Raw genomic sequence first — 11812 nt, 5'->3', positions numbered from 1 at the left:
TTGGAGACAGGAATGCACATATCCCTCTGTTTCTTCCTCCCCACCCCAAACCTTCATTATTTCAGGTAGGACCCAGTCCTATCCAATTTTCCAGCACTGATGCAGCTGTGCAAATGGGGTACAGCATCCTGCAGTGGCAGGGGGGGGGGTAGTAAAGAAGACCCCCCTCAGGGTTGGGGCTGCATTGCAGCTGCATCATTTCTGAAAAGTTGGTTAGGATTGGGCCCACTTGAGAAAGGAGTGGGTTTGGGAGGAATGACAGTAGAAGGACCAGTGCTATCATTAGGCCAACTAGGCAACTGAGGACGAAGGGGGGGTGCAGTATTGACCTTTGAGGAGCAAGTTTTATATAGTTTAGTTTTTTTAATCCATGTAAAAAATGCATTTAATCCATGTAAAAAATGTAACTGGCCACTCTTTTTATCTGAAGTGAAATACCACAACAGTGCTGCAAAATATACTTATAAAATCTTATGAAAAAGAATTGGGTGGGGACATGCAAGTGGCATTTTGCTGAGGGTGCAAAATAGCCTACCACCTGCCCTTGGGCAGTAGGCTTTATCAGCAGACCATCTGCAAAGTGACTGATGAGCCACCACTACCCCATGAAGTGACCCTTCTGCAAAACATTCATTGTTCACAAGGGCTGTGTGGTCACCAAGATAGCAGCCAAAAATTCCAACTTGCACACCTTCAGCAGAGCTAAACACTTACTGGAAGAACCCAGAAAAAATATCTGCTTATCTTTTCAGACTGCCATCACAAAACCACTGGTGCTGTCAAAACCACTGGTGCAGTCAACAAGAGCAGAAAGTCACTTGAACTATCAGAACCACAGATATTTCCTGCCCTTGAACAAATATTAGGTCAGGCAGGTAGCAGAAGATGGTTGGGAGTATTGTGGCCTGTTGCCAACCGACTGTGGTGTTGAGCATGTGTCCCCGAGTCCCCATCTGGTTGGTATGTGTTAGATTTGAAGTGGAAGTCAGTTAGAAACAGGCATATCTCAGTCTAACCTTCTGCCCCGGCTCCCATTCAGAGCAACTGCCAAGCAGTGGTTAGCAGCGGTGTCATCGCCTTCTCTGATGACTCTTCTCTGATGACCCTTCTCTGATGAGAAGCTGCAACAGGATGGCGCTTGTGCCACCTGTTTGGGGAAGAAATACCACACCACTCCCAGGCCTTCCCACACATACCAGGACAGGCAGAAACATCTTGCCACTCCTGATGAAACCACAGCTATTTCACTGGAGCTGCCTGCAGTTGAGGAGGAGGGGAAGAGATGGAAGCAGGGGTCAGTATAAGGATCCAGCCATTTCTGCCTCCAAGAGCTCTGTGTGGTTTAGAGTTCAAGAGTCTCTGTGCGTGAGCCAAAACTGAACCAAACACAATGGACACCAAGGCCTAAGCTGATCACAGAGCAACACAACCCCCTGTTTGCTTGTTTTCATTCTGCAAGGAGAAGCCAAAAACAAAGTCATGCACACAGATGCATGATGCAATCCAACACACTCAGACTTCTGGTCCTCCAAGGCCAGTTCAGTTTCCTCTGATTCACATAGACCCTCCAGGGTCTCCCACAAAGCTATTTCCCAGGGCTGCTCCCAAAAACCTTTTCTTTAGAGATGCCAGAGACTGGATTTGGGACAGTGGATTATATATGCAAGAACATGCTCTACCACTGAGCTATGGCCCTCCCTGGCAAATGATAAGATGAAATTGCCCTGGCTGGGGAATGGAGCAATCCAATGACTGATTTGCTTCAGAACAAGCATGAATGCACGCCCAGGGTGAATTCAGCAATCTTATGCTGGGTTTATCTCAGCGATGCCTCAAGTGTTTGTTGCTTGTGGCTTTGCCACCCATACTGAAGGGAAATCAGAGGTTCCTGGCTATGCTCCTCATGGCTTTGCAGAAACCAGGTGTTGCACCTTTGCATTTGGAGCCTCAGAGCCACTTTGACTATTACATGTACTCAGAAACATCACAACAAATATATGTCCCCAATATATACATACTTAGCAAACTGGAATGGATCACCACATCTTCAGATGCGGGTAAAGATTTTCTCTGGCAAACAGCGATGAGAAATAGTCAGCACTGAAGCTTAATGCCCATGGCCAAACTACTTGCAACATTAAGATTACAATCCTATAAGAACTTACTTTGGAGTCAGCCCCCCCTTCAACCCAGTAGAGCTTACTTCTGAGTAAACATGCATAGGTTTGTATGGTAAATGTATCAGACTATAGTTAGAGGCTTTAGCGCAGTGGTTGGCAACCTCCCACCCATGAGCCGCAGCTGGCCCACCACCCAAAGACATCCAGCTCATGTAGGGCTTCGCTTAGGAGGCAAAGCCTCACACCCAGTTTGTTGCATGCTGGACAAGGAATGGCAGAGGTTCATGGAGTACAGCAGCATAGGGACTCTGCAAGCCTGGGCAGGTGGGTCCACCATTCCCCATCTTGCATGCAGCAAACTGGGTGGGAAACTTTGTCTCCCAAGCCAAGCTCTGCACAGCTGCTTCCAGGAGTGCAGCAATTTGGCATCCAGCCCCTTTTCCTAAAAAGTTGCCAGCCTCTGCTTTAGCAGTTGCACAGGAATGTCATTCAGATTGAGCCCACACTACAAATGTAGGGAGTTTCTCTACTAAAAGTCCTCCCTCCCCATTGGCTATTTAACTCCCAAAGTGCCAAAATGACATTTCTAAAGTCACAACAGCCAGCTCATAATTCAGGTATGTCACTAGGCCTTCATTTTGCCTCATTATTGGCACTTAACTTGAGGACAGGCCCATCATCACTGCGTCACTGAGAGCCACGTGACTGTCACAAGCTGACTTTTGCAACAGAAGCTTCATTTCAGTCATCTGATGGTTTAAGATGAGGAACAGGTTTAGTGGGTTGGATTCTTCTCTCCCACAAAGCCCAGCCCAGTGTAAAACTCTTTGAAACAGCATTTACAGATGGAGTGCAAACTCATGTCTGAATAAATGCTTTATTTGGTTTTTTTTAAAATGACTTTTCTGCTTTCTGACACTTAGGCAGCAATCCTATAACTCAGTGTTTCTCAAACTGTGGGCCAGGACCCACTAGGTGGGTCATGAGCCAATTTCAGTTGGGTCCCCATTTATTTCAATGTGTATTTTATTTTCAGTTAGACTTGATGCTACCATGGTACATACCGTATTTTTCGCTCCATAAGACACACTTTTTCCCCCCAAAAAAGTGGGGGGAGAAGTGTGTGCGTCTTATGGAGCGAATATTGCAAAGCTGCAGGCGTTCTCAGGGCAGCAGAGCCTCCTTGGCAGGTGCTTCTGCCCCTGACCAGGGTCCTGCCTGCCTGCTCAATGGTAATGCAAATGCAAATGCAATGGCAATGCAAATGCAAATTGTAATGCAAATGCAGGCGCTCAATGGTAATGCAAATGTAATGCTTAGTGACAATGCACTTGCAGAAAAAATACTGCAGTACCTCATTCTACCAGTGCAAGGATGATAAAGCAGAAAAGGCTAGCATATAAAATTCCTTTTAACTAGAGGTAGTAAAATATGCTAAGGAGCATGGAAAAAGAGCAGCGGAGAGACATATTTTATTACACTATTTGGTTCAGAATATTTTTTTCCTGTTTTCCTCCTCTAAAAACTAGGTGCGTCTTATGGTCAGGTGCGTCTTATAGAGCGAAAAATACGGTAACTGCATTTGGGAAAATGTTACAGATCTGTACTTTTAAGAGGCTACTATGTATATGTTTCTAGCAATGGTAGTCAATGGGGCTTACTCTTGGGTAAGTATGGATAGGATTGCAGCCTTTGGGATGTTTGGGGAATTTTTTTTAAGCCATTCAGCAACTGCTTGGGAGAGTTAGGAGCGAGTGCCTTTATTTTAAATAAATTTTTTACCTTATCCTTATTGTAAGCTTTCAAATTACTTATTTGATCAATTTGATTTTGTTGTATTATGTGTTAGTAAGTGTTAAAAATGTTTCCAGCTTGATGATGTCACTTCTGACCATGATGTCCAGGTTAATCACATCACTTCTGGTGGGTCCCAACAGATTGTCCTTCTAAAAAGTGGGTCCCAATACTAAAAAGTTTGAGAACCAATTTTATAACTGCTACAACACTTTCCTGAGAGTAAGCCCCATTGCACACAGTGAAACTTACTTCTCACATAGGATTATGCTGTTAGGAACTCAAAGCAGCTAACATAGGGCCCAATCCTATCCAACTTCCCAGCACAATGCAGCTGCAATGCAACCCCAAGGTAAGGGAACAAACGTTCCCATACCCTGAGAAGGTCTCTGGGACTGCCTCCCCACCACAGGATGCAGTGCATGCCCCGTTGGCATGGGTGCACCAGCACTGGAAAATTGGATAGGATTGGGCCCATATTTGGCTACAAATAACCAAGACTGAATGAGGTGCGGTGCTTTTGGCATGCCTTGTCTGAGGTAAGCAGCTCCCTTTTCTCCTCTGCTCCTATGTATTTAGCAGCAGTCTGGCGTACAAAACTGAGGCAGATAGGAAAGGACAGAGGCAAATGTGGGGAAAAGCTTTCCTTTCTTCATTTCTGAATGGTGAGCAGCTGTTAAAGTTTTAAGAGCCAGGAAAGTTTTTTAAAACCCAGCTAAAGAACAATGCCTTTGATGGTGGTTAACACTGTTCACTAAAGCCACTTCCTGAATATGCAAACTATAACGGTGGCTTAATGTTCTCCTGGTTACACAAGAGCAGCGGCCTGCAAGGTACAGTTACTTTGTGCACTTGGTTTCCTGGACAGTCCCTTATGTTAAACAGGTACCTGTTATTTCAAGACCTTTAGACTTGTAGGTCCTGCCTATTATTTTAGTGGCGCAATAGGAAAATTTCCACACTATCGCTACTACTTCTAGCCCTAATACATTATCCAGAGCTGGCCCATCCATGAGACCAATTTAAGCAATTGCCTCAGGGCCCAATCCTTTCCAATTTTCCAGTGCTAGTGCAGTTGTGCCAGTGGGGTGTTTACTGCATTCTGTGGTGGTGGGGCAGACTCTGGGGTCTTCTCAAGGTATGGGAACATGTAACCGTGGGGCTGCATTGTGTCTACACCAGAGCTGGAAAGTTGGATTGGATTGGATTGGGCCCTCATGCAGCTTGTTCTGTCTTTTCCCCATTCCAAACTCTTAGGGTTGTGCGAAGGAAGAGGGGGGAGGATCAGGTGGCAAAACAGGTGCAACGCATAATGGTTAGTTACTGCACTTTCTCCTCTGCTCCCCACACCATTCTTCTTACTGGTCAGATTGGGATTTACTGGGATTAGATTGATAGTCTCTTCACTGCTACTATCCAGGGGGCAGAAAGAGGCTACCTTGGAAAATGACTTTGTCAACTGTTTCCTTTCAGAAAATGGACAGTATCAGAACATGCCATGCTAAGGGGGTGTAGCAAATTCATTTGATTGGGTGGTTTGTGACCACTGGGCAGCTCTACCTGGTCAAATAGGACTCTCTTCACATACCAACGCCCTGGTTTCAGGCACACAAAAGTAACTGTGCCCCCTTCCACTGTTTCTGCCTCCTCTGTTGAATAATTCCCTACACCAAGCCAGAAAGAGAGGAGACAGGATGGTGACAGGAACCCCTGCAGCAGTGGTGGTGGTGTCCTTCCCCCATCTTGTCCAGCTTTACTGCTGCTGCAGCCTTTGGTGCTGGAGACAGCCCACCTCCAGCTTGGCCACCTGCCCATCCTTTCTTACCTTTGTTCCTCTTCTGCCTTCTATTTGCATTATCTTCAACTAGAGCAGGATTTTTTTTTCCCTGTTCTGGCAGTGTTTCTCCTGATTTCCTGGTTGTGGTCTGATCAGCTGCTCTGTCTGAAAGCAGGACAGCAGAGAGAAGACAGAGGAGATAAGTGGGAACACAGTGAAGCAGCTGTGGAGGTAGCTGTGGGCCCAGGCTGCCATTTGTGCCTATTTGTTACCTAAGGCGATCTGCCTCACCTTGCATTGTGGATGGGCCAGCTCTGAATTGCCTTATGGAACACTATGTCTCCAGCAGCAGCTTGTAAGATGAAAGTTCACCAGCAATCACTAGTATTTTGAAAGGGAGCACACCTATTCTTGCCACTGTTCCAGTGTATTATTTCAAGAACCTCTATCCCCTCCCTTAACTGAAATGAGAATGTCAATCAGAATTACAGACACTGTCACTTTAAACCAGGGGTCTCCAAACTTTTTGGTCAGAGGGCCGCATCAAATATCTGGCATGCTGTGGAGGGCTGGGGAAAAAATTTAAATATAACATTTAAAGAAATAAATTAGAGATGGAACTTAGATGAGTGAACAAGTGAATGAAGGGGCTCATTCATTCAACCTATCTGGCCCTCAGAACACCCTCCAGACACAATCAGAGCACAGTTCTGGTCATGTTCAGTTGAGTGGGCCAGAGTTTTTCAGGAGACAAGAGGTTGGCCATGGGCCAGAAGGAGCCTTGCTGTGGGCCGCATCTGGCCCCTGGGCCAGGGTTTGGAGACCAATGTGAGTAAACAAGGTTTGGAGACCTGCTTTAAACCAATGTGAGTAATTAGTTAGGGGCTTGCAAGTCCAGGCCCTTGGGAAAGCTGCTGTGAAATACATTTTGTTGCTTTATGGAAAAGTACTCATACAGCTATCACCTCATACAGAACATAAATTGGTTATCACCTGATATATAAATAGTAACCGATACAAAGGCTTGATGAGTCAAACATGGAGTCTCCTAAGCTCAGGCACTTTCCCAAGGCAGAAACCATTCCAGCTAACAACAATAAATATTGTTCTGATTCTGCCTATGCAAATTAGGATTGCAGCCTTAGTCATAAAACCTCTTGCAATCCATCAAAGGCAAGCTGGGCTTTCCATCTTGGCCTCTTCTCCTACCTTGTTTTGCTTTGCATCAAGCTCAAAAGAGAGTTCTGGAGAAATTGGACGTGTACTGCCTGCCTCATGCTAGTTTCATTAGCCCCAATACAGGTATCTGGATTTTTTGCAACCAGCCCACACAATCGACCTACAATTTTTGTATGTTTTTCCTCTTGATTGAGGAATAAGTTCTTGTATTATTGTTTATTCAGAAGTCTTTACCAAATGTGAAAAGGGGGGAGGTGGGAGCTTTGCTTTGGAGGTTGATGCAAGGGATGGCACAGGGATGCAGATCTCTTCTTGCGTGCCATCTTGTGGGTCACTGTGAGATACAGGAACCTGGACTAGATGGGTCTTTGGCCTGATCCAGCAGGGCTCTTCTTATGTTCTTATATTTGCAGGTTGCTCAGAATTTTTTTCCTTTTTTTTTTTACATTGCTGGCTGTTATTAGCAAGAGCAAAAGAGGAAGGGAGACTTCCACTTTTACACCCATCCCTTTTTCTGACTTTTTCTCCAGCTGGTGATGAGCTCTGACATCTGTGCTTGCTGGGATGTTTTTTGGGGTGGGCACCAGTGAAACCTCCCTTCCTGTGCATCTTTAGTGTTGAGGCTCAACACAATTATGCAAACCTCCAACTCCTTATCTCTGTTTTTTTTTTTGTGTTGTTTTTTTTTGCTTAGAGGTGAGCAATTTTTTTTTTTTGAAGTTCTTCAAGTAAGAGGCTTCAGAGTTCACTTTGTCTCTATTTATTTAGCAGAGCTGTAGGCACTGGCATAGCTAGAGGGGTGCAAAGCACTAAGTTTTGCAAGTGCCTGAACATGGCCATACAAGTGGTCCCCCTCCCCTTCGGAGCCATTCCGTGCCGTGAGAGCAAACAGAGGTGTACACGTTTTAGATTGGTGGTCTTGAACTGTTGAGCTGAAAGCCAGAAATGGATCATGGCTTGACCTTTGGTGGGTTGTCAGCAGTGCTCCATTTTCTTTTGAGGATCAGGTCTGCGCAGTTTGAACAAAGCCAGGGCTATGGGTGCTACATGGGTTAAATCCTGCCAGGGAATTTGATTGCTGTGGACCCCCTCACATGCTCTCCCTATGCTCTGCCTTGTCTCATCTCACTTCCTCTTTATTTTCCTTCACCTTTCAAAATTTGAGTATGCTCTGTTGCCATGCCACTCTCTGCCCCACCTCTCCCACCCATTGGAGACAACACTGTTGCAGCATGCACTGATTGGCTATTACTGGATGGAAAAAGAGGAGGAATTGTCACCACTCATGGCCAAACCCTCTTGCCTTCTGAGTTTGGTGGATCCCATGTTGCAGGTTGGGGACTAAGGTGGGTCCCAAATCTTGGCAGGTGATAGGGAGGCAATAGGTGAGGATCTCTTATAGGGAAGATATCTCATAATACAGTCTTTCTTGGCATGCTTCTATTCTCCACTTCTCCCTTTCCTATAGCCATCTCATCAATGTCCCTTTTAGCATATGAAAATGCCTAATTTAGTATCAGACCATTAGCATTTCTAGCCAAGGAGTGTCTGCTGTGATTGGCAGCAACTCTTAGGCAGAGAGCTCAGCCCTGCTTTATCCTCAATGGTCCTACTAATAAGCAGGGATGGGCCGCAACTTAGATGACTGACTCAAAAACACATGGTTTTCGTGACTTGTATAGACTTGAGTCATGTGTCAAAAACTTGGGCACTGACTCAGGACTTGGGTGTTTTACCCTTAAAATAAAAAGACTTGAATAGACACTAGTAAAGACTTGCTTTCGTGTGTGCTCTGCTTTGTGTGTGTGTGTGCTTGCTTGTTTTGTTTGCTACCACAATTTGACTCATTTTTTGAAAAGACTCAGACTCAAACTGACTCTAAAAATGTCTTTGGACAAGTCACAGTGGCCCCCTTTATGACTCGTTTGTGACTTGAATCAATGGGACTGAGACCTGGAACTTGACTTGAAGAAGTGGCTCCAGTACATCCCTGCTAATATGTTACCTTCCCCCAAACACCCGCAGCACACCTGCTGACCGTTCGTAGCACACCAATGTGCTGTGGCACACTGGTTAAAAATTGCTGTACTAACACTCGTACCTAATTTCCAGAATTCCATCCTCTCACTTCAGAAACCCAGTTATAATTCACCAACTGGTTTCCGTCAAAGAAGGTTCCATAGGTTACATATTTATCAGTGCTCCTTGCTGCTTTTCATGTCATGCTTTGCTGTTCTGGAACTTATCCCTGTGCTTCTCATTTCTTCTTTCCAGAATCAAGTACTTTTTAAAAGTTATTATTTCCCAAAAAAACATTCATTTTGTACATCTGCACCCAGTGATACAGTGCGCCAAGAGGTGATCAGGTTCAACTTCTGCCTAAATAGAAATGAATAAAGCTGCTAAAATTGACCATGTAGCTAGGAGAATGGGTGCATGATGCAAGGATACAACACTTCCTCTCCCCATGATTCATCATGGAATATCTTGTGCCTTTTTAGTAAAGTACTGTCCTGGTTTTTCCCTTAAAAAAGAAAAATCTGGAAGTTGAGTGCTTATAGGGAAGAACAACAGGTCACCAAGTGCAGTGTGGACTTTGCTAACCTTGCATGGCAGAAAGTTTCAGGTCTTCAGAGAAAGGGGGGATCACAGCACTAGCTTAGGTAGCTCTAAGATTGGACAAATTGATGGAACTCTATTGATGGCTACAGGTCATGGTGACTCTATGCTACTTGCAGGTTTAAAGGCAGGTTGCCAATGAATATCAGATACTAGGAAGAAGCAGTTAGATCTGGCTGCTGCCTTCATCATGCTTGGCTTGTGAGCTTCCCAGAAACATCTGATTGGCCTCCTCTATAGTGCAATCCTATGCATGTCTACTCAGGACTCTAATCCAGGGGTGTCCAAACTTTTTGGCCCGAGGGCCACATCATCTCTCTAACACTGTGTCAGGGGCCAGGGGGAAAAAAGAGTTAATTTACATTTCAAATCTGAATAAATTTACATAAATGAATACATTAGAGATGGAACTTACATGAATGAATGAAGGTCTTGCAATAGCTCAAGGCCTATAAAAGGCCTTGCACAAAGCAAGGTAAACCTTTCCTTTGCTGCCACTGCTGCATCACAGATGTGAAACAGCAAGCAGTGGAGGGAGCCCTTGTCCCACAGCTCACACAAGAGGTCAAACAGTTGGCCATCGTGCTGAGAGCAGTTGCGTAGGGCCAGTGCGGACTCCAGCAAGTCTCCAAAAGGCCAGAGCTCATTGGAGACTGGGGGCTCTCAGTGGACCGGATTGGGAGTCCTCGAGGGCTGCAAGTGGCCCCAGGGCTGGGGTTTTGGCACCCCTGCTCTAATCCTATGCATGTCTACCCACAGAGTTCAACGGGACTTACTCTCAGAAAAGTGTGCATAGGTTTGTAGCCCTGGTAGGTCTTTTGGTCCATTCCAACAGGGCTGTTTGTATGATCTTAAGTTCTAAGAACCTTGATGCCCCCTTAATCATAAGCACAAGATGATTCAATCACCGGTTGTGTTCAGATTGTGGGAAGCTGTCAGATCTAGAGCAAGGCAGCTGTTGCTATGCAGTCTTTTTAAGAACATAAGAACGGCCCCACTGGATCAGGCCATAGGCCTATCTAGTCCAGCTTCCTGTATCTCACAGCGGCCCACCAAATGCCCCAGGGAGCACACCAGATAACAAGAGACCTGAATCCTGATGCCCTCCCTTGCATTGGCATTCTGACATAGCCCATTTCTAAAATCAGGAGGTTGCACATACACATCATGGCTTGTACCCCATAATGGATTTTTCCTCCAGAAACTTGTCCAATCCCCTTTTAAAGGTATCCAGGCCAGATGCCATCACCACATCCTGCGGCAAGGAGTTCCACAGACCGACCACACGCTGAGTAAAGAAATATTTTCTTTTGTCTGTCCTAACCCTCCCAACACTCAATTTTAGTGGATGTCCCCTGGTTTTGGTGTTATGTGAGAGTGTAAAGAGCATCTCTCTATCCACTTTATCCTTCCCATGCATAATTTTGTATGTCTCAATCATGTCCCCCCTCAGGCATCTCTTTTCTAGGCTGAAGAGGCCCAAACGCCATAGCCTTTCCTCATAAGGAAGGTGCCCCAGCCCCGTAATCATCTTAGTCGCTCTCTTTTGCACCTTTTCCATTTCCACTATATCCTTTTTGAGATGTGGCGACCAGAACTGGACACAATACTCCAGGTGTGGCCTTACCATCGATTTGTACAACAGCATTATAATATTAGCCATTTTGTTCTCAGTACCTTTTCTAATGATCCCAAGCATAGAGTTGGCCTTCTTTACTGCCGCCGCACATTGGGTTGACACTTTCATCGACCTGTCCACCACCACCCCAAGATCTCTCTCCTAATCTTTCACAGACAGCTCAGAACCCATCAGCCTATATCTAAAGTTTTGATTTTTTGCCCCAATGTGCATGACTTTACACTTGCTTACATTGAAACGCATCTGCCATTTTGCTGCCCATTCTGCCAGTTTGGAGAGATCCTTTTGGAGCTCCTCAAAATCATGTCTGGTCTTTACCACTCGGAAAAGTTTGGTGTCATCTGCAAACTTTGCCACTTCACTGCTCAACCATGTCTCCAGGTCATTTATGAAAAGGTTGAAGAGCACCGGTCCCAGGACAGATCCTTGGGGCACACCACTTTTCACCTCTCTCCATTGTGAAAATTGCCCATTGACACCCACTCTCTGTTTCCTGGTCTTCAACCAGGTCCCAATCCAGGAGAGGACCTGTCCTCTAATTCCCTGACTGTGGAGTTTTTTCAGTAGCCTTTGGTGAGGGACTGTGTCGAATGCCTTCTGAAAGTCCAGTGCAGCCACCAAAACATCACTGCCAAAACTTCCAGGTTGCCAAGATCCATGCTGAAGATGGGTGGGGGGAGGGGG

Source organism: Tiliqua scincoides, chromosome 5 (genome assembly GCF_035046505.1).
Source record: "Tiliqua scincoides isolate rTilSci1 chromosome 5, rTilSci1.hap2, whole genome shotgun sequence".
Taxonomy (NCBI): domain Eukaryota; kingdom Metazoa; phylum Chordata; class Lepidosauria; order Squamata; family Scincidae; genus Tiliqua; species Tiliqua scincoides.
Note: the sequence above shows the minus strand (reverse complement) of the source record.